We start from the raw sequence: 19,304 nt of genomic DNA on the forward strand, positions 1-19,304 counted from the left end.
AGTACACCAAGAGATGTGGAGGGGGTCTAGGAGGCCAACAACCCAGCAGCAGGACCGCTATCTCTGCCTTTGTGCAAGGAGGAACAGTAGGAGCACTGCCAGAGCCCTGCAAAATGACCTCCAGTAGGCCACAAAGGTGCATGTGTCTGCACAAATGGTTAGAAATGAACTCCATGAGAATGGTCTGAGGGCCCGACGTCCACAGATGGGGGTTGTGCTCACAACCCAACACAGTGCAGGATGCTTGGCAATTGCCACAGAACACTAGGATTGGCATATTCGCCACTGCCGCCCTGTGCTCTTCAAGGATGAAAGCAGGTTCACACTGAGCACATGTGACAGACAGGACAGAATCTGGAGACACTGTGGAGAGCGATCTGCTGCCTGCAACATCCTTCAGCATGACCGGTTTGGCAATGGGTCAGTAATGGTGTGGGGTTGCATTTCTTTGGAGGGCCGCACAGCCGTCCATGTGCTCGCTAGAGGTAGCCTGACTGCCAGTAGGTACCTAGATGAGATCCTCAGACCCCTTGTGAGACCATATGCTGGTGTGGTTTGCCCTGGCTTCCTCCTAATGCAGGACAATGCCAGACCTCATGTGGCTGGGGTGTGTCAGCAGTTCCTGCAAGATGAAGGCATTGAAGCTATGGACTGGCCCGCTCGTTCCCCAGACCTGAATCCGATTGAGTACATCTGGGACATCATGTCTCGCTCCATCCACCAATGTCCTATTGCACCACAGACTGTCCAGGAGTTGACAGATGCTTTAGTCCAGGTCTGGGAGGAGATGGTCTCCCTCAGGAGACCATCCGCAGCCTCATCAGGAGCATGCCCAGGCGTTGTACAGTAGGGAGGTCATACAGGCACGTGGAGGCCACACACAATACTGAGCCTCATTTTGACTTGTTTTAAGGACATTACATTCCACTTTAATTTTGTGTGTGACTCCAAATCCAGGCCTCCATTGGTTAATAAAATTGATTTCCATTGATGATTTTTGTGTGATTTTGGTGCCACCACATTCAACTTTGTACAGAACAAAGTATTCAATGAGAATATGTCATTCATTCAGATCTAGGATGTGTTATTTGAGTGTTCGCTTTATTTTTTTGAGCAGTGTATATCTCCTTCTTAACAGGCGTCATTGTCATCAGATAATCTTTGCAATTCACGTTGCCTGTTAGTGCTTTTAATGATATAGCTGATTCGTTTAAATTATCTTGCGTTGCGCAGGTTAAAAAAAAACCTGTATATCAGTAAAAAGATGATCAAGGTTAATTATATAGTGCTCTATATTTTCTCTATCCACTCAAAAACTAATTTTCTGTTCATGCTCAGTAGTAAAAACGCTAGTATTTCATATGCCTGTCATTCTGTCACTCATATTGCATGCCTAGTTTGATAAAAGGGTCAGCGCAACCTTCAGAAGCTTTGCATTTCTGAACAATGCCTAAAGAACTCTGGTAAAATTATCTTAACTCACCGAATCCAAATATTGGAGAGCAAGCTGTATAATATTCTAATGAGCCGGCCAAACACTGTAGACAGTTGTCATATGCTCGTTTGTCCGACAAACTATTACTTTGAATTCCACTATAAACTTGCAGTGTAGATGGATACTTGGATAGGGAGAGGGAAGCAAGTCTCTATTGGACATCTCTGGTTTAGCTCACAAAGAATCGGGCATGTTGACAGAGAACATTCTGATCCATTTACCTCCATGAGAGAACAACCACCATATTCAAAGACAGTTGGGAGATCCAATACATTTAAGCTTTTACTAACTTTTATCTCAAGTGTATCATCAACAACTAAGAAATGTGAACTGACTATCTGAATATCTTGCTTTTTGTGTGTTTTTTTTCTGTCCAGCTAAATATTTGCTGGGAGTGAATGGGAAAATATTTACAGTGGGGAAAAAAAGTATTTAGTCAGTCAGCAATAGTGCAAGTTCCACCACTTAAAAAGATGAGAGGCGTCTGTAATTTACATCATAGGTAGACCTCAACTATGGGAGACAAACTGAGAAAAAAAAATCCAGAAAATCACATTGTCTGTTTTTTTTTTCATTTTATTTGCATATTATGGTGGAAAATAAGTATTTGGTCAGAAACAAAATTTCATCTCAATACTTTGTGATATATCCTTTGTTGGCAATGACAGAGGTCAAACGTTTTCTGTAAATCTTCACAAGGTTGCCACACACTGTTGTTGGTATGTTGGCCCATTCCTCCATGCAGATCTCCTCTAGAGCAGTGATGTTTTTGGCTTTTCGCTTGGCAACACGGACTTTCAACTCGCTCCAAAGGTTTTCTATAGGGTTGAGATCTGGAGACTGGCTAGGCCACTCCAGGACCTTGAAATGCTTCTTACGAAGCCACTCCTTCGTTGCCCTGGCGGTGTGCTTTGGATCATTGTCATGTTGAAAGACCCAGCCACGTTTCATCTTCAATGCCCTTGCTGATGGAAGGAGGTTTGCACTCAAAATCTCACGATACATGGCCCCATTCATTCTTTCATGTACCCGGATCAGTCGTCCTGGCCCCTTTGCAGAGAAACAGCCCCAAAGCATGATGTTTCCACCACCATGCTTTACAGTAGGTATGGTGTTTGATGGATGCAACTCAGTATTCTTTTTCCTCCAAACACGACAAGTTGTGTTTCTACCAAACAGTTCCAGTTTGGTTTCATCAGACCATAGGACATTCTCCCAAAACTCCTCTGGATCATCCAAATGCTCTCTAGCAAACTTCAGACGGGCCCGGACATGTACAGGCTTAAGCAGTGGGACACGTCTGGCACTGCAGGATCTGAGTCCATGGTGGCGTAGTGTGTTACTTATGGTAGGCCTTGTTACATTGGTCCCAGCTCTCTGCAGTTCATTCACTAGGTCCCCCCGCGTGGTTCTGGGATTTTTGCTCACCGTTCTTGTGATCATTCTGACCCCACGGGGTGGGATTTTGCGTGGAGCACCAGATCGAGGGAGATTATCAGTGGTCTTGTATGTCTTCCATTTTCTAATTATTGCTCCCACAGTTGATTTCTTCACTCCAAGCTGGTTGGTTATTGCAGATTCAGTCTTCCCAGCCTGGTGCAGGGCTACAATTTTGTTTCTGGTGTCCTTTGACAGCTCTTTGGTCTTCACCATAGTGGAGTTTGGAGTCAGACTGTTTGAGGGTGTGCACAGGTGTCTTTTTATACTGATAACAAGTTTAAACAGGTGCCATTACTACAGGTAATGAGTGAAGGAAAGAGGAGACTCTTAAAGAAGAAGTTACAGGTCTGTGAGAGCCTGAAATCTTGATTGCTTGTTTCTGACCAAATACTTATTTTCCACCATAATATGCAAATAAAATGAAAAAAAAAACAGACAATGTGATTTTCTGGATTTTTTTTTCTCAGTTTGTCTCCCATAGTTGAGGTCTACCTATGATGTAAATTACAGACGCCTCTCATCTTTTTAAGTGGTGGAACTTGCACTATTGCTGACTGACTAAATACTTTTTTCCCCACTGTAATTGCAACAAACACCCTGAATTTGTATGTGTCCTTTTTCTGCTTTAATTACTTTTGGCTTTTTTTCCCAATCAGGCTGTGGGTCACAGATAGCGCTCAGCGTGTAGCAAGCTTTTGAGAAGTCCCTTCCAAAATATCGCATCGACTTTCCGCTATATAAATAAAAATAAATGGGCATAGCCTGCCTATTGTCAATGGCCACACAGTACCTATAAAACCTGAAAGAGTTCTTTTCAAGTTATGAACTAGGTAGGTACTCTATAGGCAAGTAAGTAGTATTAAACCCCTTCACTACCAAAGGTGGTTTGCATGTTAACTCCTGGGCCAATTTTTACAATTCTGACCACTGTCCCTTTATGAGGTAATAACTCTGGAACGCTTCCATGGGTCCTGGTGATTCTGACATTGTTTTCTTGTGACATATTGTACTTCATGTTAGTAGTAAAATTTCATTCAAATAACTTGTGTATATTTGTGAAAAAAACAGAAATTTGGCGAAAATTTTGAAAATTTTGCAATTTTCCAACTTTGAATTTTTATGCTCTTAAATCACAGAGATACGGCACACAAAAAACTTAATAAGTAACATTTCCCACATATTTACTTTACATCAGCACAATTATGGAACCAAAACTTTTTTTTTTTGTTAGGAAGTTATAAGGGTTAAAATTTGACCAGCGATTTCTCATTTTTGCAACACCATTTTATTTTTACGGACCACATCACATTTGAAGCCACTTTGAGGGGTCTATATGATAGAAAGTACCCAAAAGTGACATCATTTTAAAAACTGCACCCCTTAAGGTGCTCAAAACCGCATTCAAGAAGTTTATTAACCCTTCAGGTGCTTCACAGGAATTTTTTGAATATTTAAAAAAAATGAACATTTAACTTTTTTTTACAAAAAAATACTTCAAGTTCAATTTTTTTATTTTACCAAGGGTAACAGGAGAAATTGGACTGCAAAAGTTATTGTGCAATTTGTCCTGAGTATGCTGATACCTGATATGTGGGGGGGAACCACTGTTTCGGTGCATGGCAGAGCTCAGAAGGGAAGGAGCGCCGTTTGACTTTTTCAATGCAAAATTGGCTGGAATTCAGATCGGACGCCATGTCACGTTTGGAGAGCCCCCTGATGTACCTAAACAGTGGAAACCCCCCACAAGTGACACCATTTTGGAAAGTAGACCCCCCAAGGAACTTATCTAGCTGTGTGGTGAGAACTTTGAACCCCCAGGGGCTTCACAGAAGTTTATAACGTACAGCCGTACAATTAAAAAATCATATTTTTTCCACAAAAATGATCTTTTCACCCTCAATTCTTATTTTTCCAAGGGTAACAGGACCCTAAAAGTTATTGTGCAATTTGTCCTGAGTACGCTGATACCCCAAATGTAGGTGTAAACGATTATTTGGGCGCATGGCAGAGCTCGGAAGGGAAGCAGCACCATTTGACGTTTTTGGCTTGAATTGAGATCGGACACCATGTTGCGTTTGGAAAGCCCCTGATGTACCAAAACAGTGGAAACCCCCCACAAATGACACCATTTTGGAAACTAGACCCCATAACGAACTTATCTAGATGTGTGGTGAACACTTTGAACCCCCAAGGGCTTCACAGAAGTTTATAATGCCCGAGCGTGAAAATAAAAAAATCATATTTTTTCCACAAACATGATCATTTAGTCCCCAATTTTTTTATTTTTCCAAGGGTACCAGGAGAAATTGGACCCCAAAAGTTGTTGTCCAATTTGTCCTGAGTACGCTGATACCTCATATGTGGGAGAAAACTACTGTATGGGCACACGTCGGGGCTTGGAAGGGAAGGAGTGACGTTTTGGAATGCAGACTTTGATGGAATGGTCTGCGGGTGTCATGTGCGTTTGGAGAGCCTCTGATGTGCCTAACTATTCAAACTCCCAACAAGTGACCACATTTTGGAAACTAGACCTCCCACGGAACTTATGTAGATGTGTGGTGAACACTTGGAACCCCCAAGTTCTTCACAGAAGTTTATAACGCCCAGGTGTGAAAATAAAAAAATAATTTTTTTTCCACAAAAATTATATTTTTGCCCCCAATTTTTTATTTTCCTAAGGGCAACAGGAGAAATTGGACCCCAAAAGTTGTTTTGCAATTTGTCCTGAGTAGGCTGATACCCCATATGTGGGGGTAAAACACTGTTTGGGTGCATGGTAGAGCTTGGAGGGGAAGGAGCACCATTTGACTTTTTCAGCGCAGAATTGGCTGGAATTGAGATCAGATGCCAAGTTGCGTTTGGAGAGCACCTGATGTGCCCAAACAGTGGAAACCCCCCAATTCTAACTCCAACCCTAACACAACACACCCCTAACCCTAATCTCAGCCCTAACCCTAGCCCTAACCCTAGCCCTAACCTTAACCCTAGCCCTAACCCTAACCATAATGGGAAAATTATTCCGTATTTTGACCCACCGAGTCATGTGAGGTCTTATTTTTTGCGGGACGAGTAGACGTTTTTATTGGTATCATTTTCGGGCATGTGATATCTTTTGATCGCTTTTTATTCCGATTTTTGGGACGCAGAATGAACAAAAACCAGCGCTTCATGAATTTCTTTTGGGGGGTGCGTTTACACCGTTCCGCGTGCAGTAAAATTGATAAAGCCCTTTTATTCCTCAGGTCAGTACGGTTACAGCGATACCTCATTTATGTCATTTTTTATGTTTTGGCGCTTTTATGCAATGAAAAAATTTTATATAAAAAATAATTATTTTTGCATCGCTTTATTCTGCGAGCTGTAACTTTTTAATTTTTTTGCTGATGATGCTGTGTGGCAGCTCATTTTTTGCGGGACAAGATGACGTTTTCAGCGGTACCATGGATATTTATATGCGTCTTTTTGATTGTGCGTTGTTGCACTTTTTTTCGGCAGTATGATAATAAATCATTATTTTCTGCTTCATTTTTTATTTTTATTTTTTAAGGGGTTTGCTAAAGGGGTTAACTAATGGGACAGTTTTATAGGGCGGGTCGTTATGGACGCGGCGATACCAAATATGTACACTTTTGTTGTAAATGAATAAAATGAATATATTAGGGAATATTTTTATTTTTTTTTATTTATTTACCGATTTTTAAAAAATTATTTTTACACTTTTTTTTTAAACTTTATTAGGTTGTCCCAGGTGGGGCATCACTGTCCTGTGACAGAATGCTGATCTGTCACATCACAGATCACTGTGACAGATCAGCGATCTGTCACAGGCATAGACGCAGACTTCCTCATGCCTGCGCTTTGCAGGCACTGAGGAAGTCAGCTCCCTGCAGGTCCCCGAAGGTCCCTGTCACCATATTGGGTCCGGGGACCTGTAGGGAAAGAAATCCCTGCAGCAGTGCTGAACATTGCGCTGCGGTGGGGGGCTCAGGGAAGCACGGAGGGAGCCCCCTCCCTGCCGATGCTTCCCTTTAACCTCCGGTACACCGCGATCATGTTTGATCGCGGTGTGCAAGGGGTTAACTTGTCGGGGGCGGTCCGTGACCGCCCCTGACACATTGTGCCGGGTGTCAGCTGTGATAACCAGCTGACACCTGGCCGCGATCAGCGGCGCTCACCATGTGAGCGCCGCCGATGTCAATAGATGTACTATTCCGTCCTTGGGACTTAGGTCCCAGGTCACATGGACGGAATAGTACGTCCAATGTAGGTAAGGGGTTAAACAAAGCTATTAATTTTTTTGCCTATTACCTGATTTTTTCGGTTTACATTCATCAAGGTTGGCGTTTTGCACATCAGTCTTAATGAAGGGTGCACTGAGTAAGATGTGCCAAGTTCACTAAGAAGAAACATTTGACTCTTACTGAATATAAAAAATCTTTTATTTGGTTTGTTCCAGCATAACAAATGTACTCCAGTAGAGCACTGGACTAGATTTTGGTCATAATGGCACAAAAGTATTGTAAATTAATTATGATGAATTTGTCAGCCTTGATTGGCCTCATCCCCAGCTACCCCTCCGTCCACTTTTCAAAAAGTTCATGAAAGTGGCCTGAACGGGTGTAAAAATTTCATGGGTTTCTTGTGTTATGACATTCCTAATTTTCTGATTTTTAGAAGAAACTTGGAATTACATGATATATAAATCACATGACTAGTAATGTTAACAAACACAGCTACAGACACACATCCATAACCTACAGGAACTACTAGAAAATAAGCAGGAAAACATACATAAAATATGCCACCCTTTTAAACGCTTTGTTTTGTAAAGTTTAAAACACAACTAAAGAAACACATCCAAAAACTACAGCTACTAGTACACATTAAAAAAGCCCTCAAAATACTAAAAAAAGCTTCAAAGCAAATATGTAAAAATGTTACCATTACAAGCAGTGACATAACTTGAAGCTCATGGACTCCTATGCAAAAGCTCCAACGGGGCCGCCAATTATTGGAAGTTTTGGGCCCCTAGCTAGAGCCAGAGTGCAATTGCATCCCCTGCACCTATTGTAGTTACATCCATGATTACATGTGTTGTTTTCCTCCAAAAGCATATGAACGCAAACATACGGGAGTGTATTGGGCATCAATGCTTTCATGCAGGTGCTGTATGCAAATTTCTTCTAGACCAAGAAGCTCGATTCCTACTCACTACTGTGCAAAGGTATTTTCCCCAACCAGGTACTAGGGAACCACATTTCTCTTTTGTCACTTATGTCTTAGTGGATGCAGATAGTGTTGTGCACTATTGGTACTAGAAATGTCATAGTATAGGGTCATAACCAAATAAATGGCAGTTAGTTACTGAACAAGAGCCTTTTTATTTGTTCCTTTCTTTCATAGGTCTTTCCCCTTTTATATTTAGAACCTTAGGCAAGTAATATAAAACAAGATTTGAACACTTGGAATCCAATCTATGTAAAAAAAAAAAAGAATCAAAAACATCTGGAGTCGCAAACCTCTGCCTAAAAAGTGGAAAACGAAAAAAAGGAAAATGGGTGAGCACATATAAAATGGACTTAAAAAAAAGCACAAATATAATAATGATGTGAGCGACAAAAAGGCGCAGCAAACACAAAACTAGACAAAAAAAAACAGGCGCAAAAACAATGATGAATTGTGGCCCGAGAGTTTTCATGGTATCACAATAAGATGACATGTCTCCTGGATTCAGAAAGCTTCACCAATCTCTAGAGGAAACTATGGGCAGTGCTCTCTAGGCATTGCAGCCCCTTCTGATTTTCCTCTTGCATCGGTGACCTGATGCTTTACAGGTGTAATAAATCTGCTTCGTTCTTCTGGTCTGCACAAAGCCTAGCTGGTCGCAGAAAATGCTGACGCCGCAGTTGCGTCCTACTTTTAGGGATTTGGGGTGATCAGACACTGAATCTCATCCAGTTATATTAGTGCTGGAATATCATCATGTTCTCTTTCTGCAGTACCATTTATATAATAGAAATATTTTCTGCACATTACTTCCTCATAGCATACGTGATTGCCTTCATTTCTCTCACATTTTTTGCAATTATAATAGAGACATTTTTAAACTTTTCATGTAAAAAAACATCCAAATCATCCGGTATGGTAATAAAGATATTGTGGGTAATTATAGGCCAGCGTAAATGCTGTTTTTTACACTAGGTTTTAACAGTTCAAGCAAAATGGATGTGACTTCATAAAAACTCATGTGCATTGTATATCTAAAGATCCTGTGTCCTTATATCGGTTGTCTGTTCTTCTTGCGAAAGTCTGAAGTCTTTCTACATGACTACATACGTCTGAATTGTGTGTTCACTTCATGTTGTCAAGATTCTCCGTGTTACCAGTGAGAGTGTACGACGTTCATACATGGGGTAACGTGCCAACTAGTCTTGCTCAGCCTCGCTCAGTACAAGGGAATTGAATGAGCAAATCTAGTCAGAATGTGGAAGGGAGCATGTAAATTGCACACTTGCGGTTATGCACCCTCAACAGCAACAAAGAATCCTGACAGTGAGCGGTGTACAGGTTGTAAGTAGAGTTGAGATACTTTGGTCGGATCGGGTTTCGTGAAACCCGAATGAAACAAAATTTGATACGGATGAAACTGGTCCGACTAGGGCAAAAAAAAGTCTGAGTTTCGTCCGAATTCCGACCCCAATGCAAGTCAATAGGAAATAAAAGTCGGCATTGAGCGGATGACATTCATCCACTCAATGCCGACTTTTATTCCCCATTCACTTGCATTGGGGTCGGGTTTCGGACGAAACTCAGACTTTTTTTTGCCCTAGTCGGACCAGTTTCATCCGAACCAAATTTTGTTTCATTCGGGTGTCACGAAACCCGATCCGACCAAAGTCACTCAACTCTAGTTGTAAGGATGTCTGCAGTCACATAGAATAACTGAAGACCGAACAAGCCGTTTAAGTGCTGAATCCTAGCAATTATGCTCTGAAAAAATGTATTTAAATAAACTTTGCATAAAATCTGAAACAAAAATACATAAAGTAGGTTAAAAAAGGTTAAAAACACCCCCAAAAAACAGCAAAACTACGAATTGTGTTTTGGTTCAGACACCTGCAGAAAGAACACAGTGGAAAAAATACAGCATTTCCGTAGAGGGAGCAGTGCTAGAAAGTCTTCTGGCCAACCGAACTGTGCAATGCTCTATCTTTATATCTTCCTTTTTTCAACCAAGTATGAACCTAAAATGTGCATTTATTCTGAAGCAGCCATATTCCTATGTGCTACAGCAGGACAAGCTTTCTGGATCACTCATCATAGACTTCAAGAAGCAAAGACTGATATTGTCTTACGATAGGTGATCTCTCTTTAGAGACCGAGGAACATTTGCCAATTTTTCAGACTGATTAAATTGTAAGTTTACATAGATGTCCAAAAAAAATATTTATTTTTTGGAGGAAAATTTAAATATACAGTACATGTACATACATGGGCAGAAAAAAAGGCATGTGGAGTTTATGTGTATATTTATACAGTGGTTTAAGGTAAATTAATATCTATGGAGCACAAAGTAAGTTTATGTGATTCATGTATTGATTTTATATGTTATACGGGGAAGTTTATGGACAGATTTATGTCCCTTCCTTTATTTTCAATTGTTTCACAGTTTTTCTTCATCTGATCGAATGAAATTCTTTCGCTATGCCTGTAGGGACTCTATTACTCTCCATTATTGGTTGTTTAAAGTTGTTAGAAGATGTTCCTTAAAGCAGTTCAGCCACCAACAGAGGTTTAATATGCTGCTTCATCATTCATGACACTTTGTAGCCTTTTTATTAAGTGTCTTTACCTTTGTAGGCTAATATGTATATAAAACCTGTCACATGTACACCATCAGTACCGGAATTATTAAACATACATATTTATATACACCAGCAGATAGAAAAAATAGTTTGCAAAAGGAAAACTGGATCACACAGTCATATTTCAGATGACATTTACTAACAGAATTATCAGTGCTATGCTATAACTAATATCTCAGACTTCCGGATCAGTACACCACATATTCATGTGTCTCAAGCTGCACTTCTTGCATAATTTAAAATGTAGATAAATGCAGGATCCACAAATACTGATGTGTAGGGTAAATGAGTGTGACAAATTGAAGACACTTACCTGGTTTTATAGATGTAGACTACTCCTTGAGTTTTTCACATGCTGCAAGCAGTTTGATGAATCCCCAGGACATTCACCACCGGATGAGTGTCTTCACATCCTACACAGACCTGACTGAGCTCTTCTCTCAGCCTTACACCTTTTATTAAAGCTCCACTAGAGGGCGGTGCTGAGCTGACAGGACAGCCCTACACATCCATTCACTGCTCTGCTACTTACACAGCTATACAGCTTTGATGGGTTACGTCTGTTCTTATATTTCCTTATGTTACTCATTAATCTCCATAAGGTTGTCTTTTTTTCAGTCTTTATTCAATTATATATCGTGGGAACGTTACACGTCTCTGAGCTGCTTGGATGTTATGTACTGTTTGCAGACATTTCATTTTGTAAAATATTAGAATAGGTTTACAATATAATCTATTACTTCATTCATAAGTGTGAAAGGAAAAAAAAGGTAAGCTCCATTGTATTATGTATAGCACTCTTACCTTCATTGTAGCACTGTACATCTAGTGAAACCTACGTGGTCAGACTTGTAGATTATTAATAAAATGATATAAACGTCACAATGTTGCTACTTCCTGGTCTTATTCTGTTCAGTGCTGTTCATGTTTGCAAAGCAAGCAACAAATCATATTTTTTATTTTACAGGAACATTTACATGTAAGAAACCTAACACTAGAATTTCCATATTACTTTGCTTATTTTGCTTATAGAACCTAAGATAAAACAATATTCGCAAATACCCTATAATAACTAAATCCTAATAGTGCATTTAAATAACATAGGGTAGTTAGATAAGGCTATTTTTACCGAAAAGGTGTAAAAGCCATTCCACCCCGACAAGGTGTACCCTAATCGGGGCGGGCTTAACTCTTGTAGTTCACCTCACTGATGTCAAAGTAGATAAGGGCAAAGTAGGGCCAGACTGGCCATCTGGAAATTCTGGCAAATGCCAGAAGGGCCTGTCTAGTCGTGGGCTGCCTTATCTGCTACATTGTTTACAGAATCAGTGTCCTCAAGACACCCAGACTGTTAAGAGTTGTGGTGGAACACAAAGTCGCTGACTCCATCACTTACCCCAGCAGGCCACAGGAATCATTAGAAACATTGGTCTGGTACTAAATCTTGCTTTCCTCCATCCAGAGTAATATTAGTAGTAATATATCCCATCTGGTGCTTGGCGATGGAAACAGCACAGGCCTGTGTAATTTCAAATGCCAGGGCTGAATATCAGCCCCACTCCATACCTGGTCCCTACTGTTCAGACACCTGCCGAGAAAACTATATAAACCAAACGAACAGCCCAAAAAAGAGATAGCCACAAGCCTATTTTTACAAAGTACAAAAAAAATAAAACAAAACCAAAAAAATTGAGCCGGATCATATGTTGGTACGAATGCAATGCATGGTGTGGCCATGTAACTGACCAAACCTAAGATTAAATGAATAAATAATACTACTCCATGTAAATAACATATGGTACTTAGTTATCACTGTGTTGATCAAAAAGAATAAAAGCATATTTTGCTTATACTGCTGCTTATACAGTACAGTGTAACCATATTCCACTATGCTCTACGACATGTTAAAGGGGCTTTCTCTCCATGACTTATAGACGTTATAGAAGACGTTCTCTGGTCACCTTTATAAGTGAGCGCAGGGAAAAGCTACACAGAAGCAGATCCTTCTCTGGTGAACTTGCCTGTTACATTTATTATACAATCAGTCATTTCAATGGCCATCATATAAAGCCACATTTGCCCTGCAAACAAAAAAGATGCCCATTTGGGGCTTCTCTAACTGATCACCTGGATTTCAGAAGCCAAAACTGTGGCTATCAGCTAATCCCTGGGGCAAAGTTTTTTATAATTAACATATGATTGACAGTTTTTTCTTTTCTCAGGATAAGGGATTTAATAAGAATCTTCATTGTTAACTCTCAGTGAATAAAATTTGTCTAATACAACTAACATAAGTGCACACATTTATACATGTATCTTACCATCTATACACACACATACTGTACCTTTTACTTGCACACCTATGCTGTGGAAGATGTCCTCACTAATAGTGAAAACCACATATTTACTATCACAGGACAAATACAATAGCATAAATGTGCAGTCAGGTGAATAAGAATCTTTGTATTAGATCTTATCAGACAATTCTACTTCCTTCAGTACTTATGTGCCATTTCTTCCATTCCTATATGCCTCCTAAATTCATTATTCACTTTGAAATAAAACAGCTCCACTCCGTCTGAGGTCTCATTCACACGTCCTTGTTACATATGCAAGTTGCTTGGTTGTTTTTTCAGGGATACAAAATGTACCCATTATAATCTATGCTGTTGTGCAAAACACACGGACACATGCTCGTTTTGTTTTTTTCTCTGGCAGCACAGATGACAAGGGTCAATATAAGTCTATGGGTCCATGAAAAATACGTACAGCATATGGATGGCATCCCTGTGCCATATGTGCACAATCATTGTTTAACATTGCAAAGTATAGGAGATGCTTTGTAATTTGAAAAACACTGATGACACACCGATGTCAAAAACAGACACACCGATTCACAACACAGATGACACCGGCACCATTACTTCACGTACATGTTTAAACACAGACAAGTGAATTAAGCCCAAGATGGACTGCCAGCAGAGAGGAGTTAGATTGCAAAGCCTATTAAACTTAATGATAGCAAACCAGGGAGGAGGAGTGAGGAGAGGATTGAGAAAACATGCAGAAGAAGACAGATAGATAGTGTTGAGCTTTCTAACAAGTCTTTTACCTCACTCACAGGATGGATTCACATTTACCCTGCTGCTCAATAGTGCTATCTAATGTCCTCCATACCTCTGCTTCTGTATGAGTGCTATGACTGCTTTCAGTGAATGAATGTTAAACAAAACACATGCACCCCATTCCAGTAATTCAAAATCCCAAGTAAATAAAACACCTATGACTACTGGTACTTTATTGCGTTGGTAGCAAAACACCAAGGACGAAGTTACCAAAACATCATCAGCTGTGACTTCAAATAGACCAAAACTTGTGTGGACACAACCATTAATACAGTATGCATTCCCTGAAAAACATAACTATTACCGTTTATTAAAAAAACTATCCTCAGATTTTCTGTGTAAATAGGCTTGTGCAAATCATTCTGTCTCTTCAAAAATCCCAGATAGACTCGATATCAAAATCCCAGCTCCATGGGAGCTATGACATCACTTACAGAGCTATTTACTCCTCTCTGCTCAAGATAGGTTTTAACCCCTTCCTGACATCCGACGTACTATCCCATCCATGGGACCAGGGCCCCTATGCCCATGGACGAGATAGTACGTCTACCGAGATCAGCGGCGCCCACGTGGTGAGCGCCGCTGATCGCGGCCGGGTGTCAGCTGATTATCACAGCTGACACCCGGCACAATGTGTCAGGGGCGGTCACGGACCGCCCCGACACGTTAACCCCTTGCACACCGTGATCAAACATGATCGCGGTGTATCGGGAGTTAAAGGGAAGCATCGGCAGGGAGGGGGCTCCCTGCGTGCTTCCCTGAACCCCCCACGGCAGCGCAATGTGCAGCGCTGCTGCGGGGGGCTCCTTTCCTCCAGGCCCCCGAATCCAAGATGGCGACGGGGGGCCTTCGGGGTCCTGGAGGAAGCTGGCTTCCTCAGTGCCTGCAAAGTGCAGGCAAGAGGAAGTCTTCTTCAATGCCTGTGACAGATTGCTGATCTGTCACAGTGATCTGTGATGTGACAGATCAGCGATCTGTCACAGGACAGTGATGTCCCACCTGGGACTATGTAATAAAGTGAAAAAAATAAAAAAAAGTGTAAAAATAATTTAAAAAAAATCGCCAAATAAATTAGTAAAAAAAAAAAAAATATTCCCCAATAAATTCATTTTTTGAAAATAAAAAAAACCCAAAACAATAAAAGTACACATATTAGGTATCGCCGCGTCTGTAACGACCCGCCCTATAAAACTGTCCCATTAGTTAACCCCTTTAGCGAACCCCTTAAAAAATAAAAATAAAAAACGAAGCAAAAAATAATGATTTATTATCATACCGCCAAACAAAAAGTGTAATAACGCGCGATCAAAAAGACACATATAAATATCCATGGTACAGCTGAAAATGTCATCTTGTCCCGCAAAAAAGAGCCATGACACCGCATCATCAGCGAAAAAATAAAAAAGTTATAGCTCGCAGAATAAAGCGATGCAAAAATAATTATTTTTTATATAAAATAGTTTTCATTGCATAAAACTGACAAAACATAAAAAAACGACCTAAATGAGGTATCGCTGTAACCGTACTGACCCGAAGAATAAAACCGCTTTATCAATTTTACCACACGCGGAACGGTGTAAACGCACTCCCCCAAAAGAAATTCATGAAACGCTGGTTTTTGTTCATTCTGCATCCGAAAAATCGGAATAAAAAGCGATCAAAAAATGTCACATGCCTGAAAATGGTACCAATAAAAACGTCAACTCATCCCGCAAAAAATAAGACCTCACATGACTCGGTGGGTCAAAATACGGAAAAATTATAGCTCTCAATATGTGGTGATGCAAAAACTATTTTTACAATAAAAAGCGTCTTTTAGCGTGCGACAGCTGCCAAACATAAAAACAGCCATAAATAGTAAATCAAACCCCCCGTTATCACCCCCTTAGTTAGGGAAAAATAATAAAATTAAAAAAATGTATTTATTTCCATTTTTCCATTAGGGTTAGGGCTAGGGTTAGGGTTAGGGCTAGCGTTAGGGTTAGGGCTAGGGTTAGGGCTAGGGTTAGGGCTTGGGTTAGGGCTAGGGTTAGGGCTGAGATTAGGGTTAGGGGTGTGTTGGGGTTCGGGTTGGAGTTAGAATTGGGGGTTTCCACTGTTTGGGCACATCAGGGGCTCTCCAAATGCAACATTGCGTCTGATCTCAATTCCAGCCAATTCTGAGTTGAAAAAGTCATATGGTGCTCCTTCCCTTCCAAGCTCTGCCATGCGCCCAAACAGTGTTTTACCCCCACATGTAGGGTATCAGCCTACTCAGGACAAATTGAAAAACAATTTTTGGGGTCCAATTTCTCCTGTTACCCTTAGGAAAATAAAAAATTGGGGGCAAAAATATCATTTTTGTGGAAAAAAATGATTTTTTTATTTTCACGTCCGAGCGTTATAAACTTCTGTGAAGCACTTGGGGGTTCAAAGTGCTCACCACATATCTAGATAAGTTCCATGGGGGGGTCTAGTGTCCAAAATGGGGTCACTTGTGGGGAGTTTCAATAGTTTAGGTACATCAGGGGCTCTCCAAACGCACATGACACCCGCAGACCATTCCATCAAAGTCTGCTTTCCAAAATGGCACTGCTTCCCTTCCGAGCCCCGACGTGTGTCCATACAGTAGTTTTCTCCCACATATGGGGTGTCAGCGTACTCATGACAAATTGGACAACAACTTTTGCGGTCCAATTTCTCCTGTTACCCTTGGGAAAATGAAAAAATTGGGGACTAATTGATCATGTTTGTGGAAAAAATACGATTTTTTTATTTTCATGCCCGGGCATTATAAACTTCTGTGAAGCCCTTGGGGGTTCAAAGTGCTCACCACACATCTAGATAAGTTCCTTAGGGGTTCTTGTTTCCAAAATGGGGTCATTTGTGGGTGTTTCCACTGTTTAGGTACATTAGGGGCTCTCCAAAGGCAACATGACACCAGCAGACTATTCCATCAAAGTCTGCATTCTAAAATATCACTACTTCCCTTCCGAGCCCTGACGTGTGTCCATACAGTAGTTTTCTCCCACATATGGGGTGTCAGCGTACTCAGGACAAATTGGACAACAACTTTTGGGGTTCAATTTCTCCTGTTACCCTTGGGAAAATAAAAAAATTGGGGACTAATTGATCATGTCTTTGGAAAAAATACGATTTTTTTATTTTCATGCCCTGGCATTATAAACTTCTGTGAAGCCCTTGGGGTTCAAAGTGCTCACCTCACATCTAGATAAGTTCCTTAGGGGGTCTAGTTTTCAAAATGGGGTCATTTGTGGGGGGTTTCCACTGTTTAGGTACATTAGGGGCTCTCCAAAGGCAACATGACACCCGCGGACCATTCCATCAATGTCTGCATTCCAAAACGTCACTACTTCCCTTCCGAGCCCTGACGTGTGTCTATACAGTAGTTTTCTCCCACATATGGGGTGTCAGCTTACTCAGGACAAATTGGACAACAACTTTTGGGGTTCAATTTCTCCTGTTACCCTTGGGAAAATAAAAAAATTGGGGAATAATTGATCATGTTTGTGGAAAAAATACGATTTTTTTATTTTCATGCCCTGGCATTATAAACTTCTGTGAACCCCTTGGGGGTTCAAAGTGCTCACCTCACATCTAGATAAGTTCCTTAGGGGGTCTAGTTTTCAAAATGGGGTCATTTGTGGGGGGTTTCCACTGTTTAGGTACATTAGGGGCTCTCCAAAGGCAACATGACACCCGCAGACCATTCCATCAATGTCTGCATTCCAAAATGTCACTACTTCCCTTCCGATCCCCGACGTGTGCCCATACAGTAGTTTTCTCCCACATATGGGGTATCAGCATACTCAGGACAAATTGGACAACAACTTTTGGGGTCCAATTTCTCCTGTTACCCTTGGGAAAATAAAAAAAATGGTGACTAAAAGATCATGTTTGTGGAAAAAATACGAATTTTTTATTTTCACGCCCGGGCGTTATAAACTTCTGTAAAGCACTGGGGGGTTCAAAGTGCTCACCACACATCTAGATAAGTTCCTTGGGGGGTCTAGTTTACAAAATGGTGTCATTTGTGGGGGGTTTCCACTGTTTAGGTACATCAGGGGTTTTCCAATCGCGACATGGTGTCCGATCTCAATTCCAGCCAAAAACGTCAAATGGCGCTGCTTCCCTTCCGAGCTCTGCCATGCGCCCAAATAGTGGTTTACCCCCACATGTGGGGTATCAGCGTACTCAGGACAAATTGCACAATAACTTTTAGGGTGCTGTTACCCTTGGAAAAATAAGAATTGAGGGTGAAAAGATCATTTTTGTGGAAAAAATATGATTTTTTAATTGTACGGCTTTATGTTATAAACTTCTGTGAAGCCCTTGGGTGTTCAAAGTTCTCACCACACATCTAGATAAGTTCCTTAGGGGGTCTAGTTTCCAAAATGGTGTCATTTGTGGGGGGTTTCCACTGTTTAGGTACATCAGGGGTTTTCCAATCGTGACATGGTGTCCGATCTCAATTCCAGCCAAAAACGTCAAATGCGCTGCTTCCCTTCCGAGCTCTGCCATGCGCCCAAATAGTGGTTTACCCCCACATGTGGGGTATCAGTGTACTCAGGACAAATTGCACAATAACTTTTAGGGTGCTGTTACCCTTGGAAAAATAAGAATTGAGGGTGAAAAGATCATTTTTGTGGAAAAAATATGATTTTTTAATTGTACGGCTTTATGTTATAAACTTCTGTGAAGCCCTTGGGGGTTCAAAGTTCTCACCACACATCTAGATAAGTTCCTTAGGGGTCTAGTTTCCAAAATGGTGTCATTTGTGGGGGGTTTCCACTGTTTTGGTACATCAGGGGTTTTCCAATCGCGACATGATGTCCGATCTCAATTCCAGCCAAAAACGTCAAATGGCGCTGCTTCCCTTCTGAGCTCTGCCATGCGCCCAAATAGTGGTTTACCCCCACATGTGGGGTATCAGCATACTCAGGACAAATTGCACAATAACTTTTAGGGTCCTGTTACCCTTGGGAAAATAAAAATTGGGGTGAAAAGATCATTTTTGTGGAAAAAATATGATTTTTTAATTGTACCGCTGTACGTTATAAACTTCTGTAAAGCCCTTGTGGGTTCAAAGTTCTCACCACATATCTAGATAAGTTCCTTGGGGGGTCTAGTTTCCAAAATGGGGTCACTTGGGGGGGTTTCCACTGTTTAGGTACATCAGGGACTCTCCAAATGTGACATGGTGTCCGATCTGAATTCCAGCCAATTTTGCATTGAAAAAGTCAAACGGCGCTCCTTCCATTCTGAGCTCTGCCATGCGTCGAAACAGTCGTTCCCCCCCACAAATCAGGTATCAGCGTACTCAGGACAAATTGCACAATAACTTTTGCAGTCCAATTTCTCTTGTTAACCTTGGTAAAA

The 19,304-nt window shown here is 41.0% G+C and overlaps 1 protein-coding gene across 1 annotated transcript in view; it reads right to left on the reverse strand.

The window, feature by feature from the left end:
* The window catches only part of NMUR1 (neuromedin U receptor 1), a 245,406-nt gene extending 234,191 nt beyond the window's left edge, over positions 1–11,215 (reverse strand). Inside the window, exon 1 of the mRNA XM_073589317.1 lies at positions 11,114–11,215. The gene's annotated coding sequence lies outside the window, so the exon portion shown is untranslated. The remainder of the gene's footprint in view (positions 1–11,113) is intronic.
* Between the last annotated feature and the right edge of the window lie 8,089 nt (positions 11,216–19,304).

Source organism: Dendrobates tinctorius, unplaced genomic scaffold, assembly GCF_039654945.1.
Source record: "Dendrobates tinctorius isolate UK_male_01 unplaced genomic scaffold, ASM3965494v1 ptg000107l, whole genome shotgun sequence".
Taxonomy (NCBI): domain Eukaryota; kingdom Metazoa; phylum Chordata; class Amphibia; order Anura; family Dendrobatidae; genus Dendrobates; species Dendrobates tinctorius.